The following is a 1,145-nucleotide window of genomic DNA, read 5'->3' as shown; positions in this document are numbered from 1 at the left end:
ACCAAGTATAAATCTCCCTGCTCTAAAGTCTGATCCTAGCTGGGGGCTTCTGGCCCTCTTCCCAAGTTAACACCTCCTCCGAGTTGTTAGGCATGACATAGAAAGTGGCTGTAGGAATGTTTGCAGCAGCATTACACACATCCCATATGATCTTCCCTCTCCCCAAACCTTCACATGCAACCTGTCACAGTTGAATGGCCACCCCACATCTTGCTTTGAGATTGGTGGGAAGGGAATAAGCTACAGTGAGAACAGTCACTGCATGGCCTGGCAGGAAGGTGGGGATGCCTGGTGGGCTAGTGTCCAGGCATAATGAACTGGTCATGGGTTGGGAAGTCACTGCTGAATGGGCCAGTGTGGAGCAACGGATTATGCTGTTTGCAGCCATGGTGGAGGAGTTGGGGTGCAGGGCAGGGAAGGGAAGAGGACCTGGCTTGGTTGTGCAGATGCCCTCCACACACAAGTCTCCAGAGCAGAGGCACCATGTGAGTGACTATGCTGATCCCAGAGAAGCTTCAGAGGACCATCAGCACGGTACGAGTGGGAGAAGAGTCAGATGTGTGAGATGTGGACAAGCAGTGCCCCAGAATGGGTGTGGGACAGGACAAGCTGGTAGTGACCACAGGAGCTTGTGATATTTCCAAGTCAGGTCTTCATTGTTTTGCTTTCTGCATTGGGAAACAGGGAAAAATCACTGTGACAATGCATGCAGACAAATTCCTTGTTTAATCTATCCTCATTGCAAGGCTCACAGCTGTGGCTGAGAGAACTTTTACCAGCACTTCAAGGACATCCCTCTCCCTTAAAAAGCTCTATGTGTGAAACTTAAATAAAATCCTCTTCTCCACTTGTGCTATAAAACTTGGAAGACCTTCTTTGAATGGCAAGCTACAGAAAATGGAATCAACCAAACAGGAACACAACTGTAGAAAAACAGTGTCGCAGCTTTCTACATTATCCATGGGAATTGGAACCAAACAACTACGTTTCTTTTACATGCACACAGATGCGCAAAACACACATGGCCCAATACGTGTGTTTAGGCTTCTCTTCCAGAAAGGGACAGACTGGTCTGGGCAGACAGAGATGCTTGGGATGCCTAAAAGTCATTGAGGTGCCCCTTGGAATTGTTGCACCTTGAGAAA

General features: G+C 48.2%; 1 protein-coding gene across 1 annotated transcript in view; it reads left to right on the top strand.

Annotated features, from left to right (window-relative positions):
• LOC123021714 (vomeronasal type-2 receptor 26-like) overlaps window positions 1-1,145 on the top strand; it is a 35,256-nt gene that overhangs the window by 26,483 nt on the left and 7,628 nt on the right. The window lies entirely within an intron of this gene.

This window comes from Varanus komodoensis, unplaced genomic scaffold (genome assembly GCF_004798865.1).
Source record: "Varanus komodoensis strain SLA01 unplaced genomic scaffold, ASM479886v1 scaffold1767, whole genome shotgun sequence".
Classification (NCBI taxonomy): domain Eukaryota; kingdom Metazoa; phylum Chordata; class Lepidosauria; order Squamata; family Varanidae; genus Varanus; species Varanus komodoensis.
The sequence above is the reverse complement of the archived record's forward strand: the minus strand, read 5'-3'. Positions and strand labels throughout refer to the sequence as shown.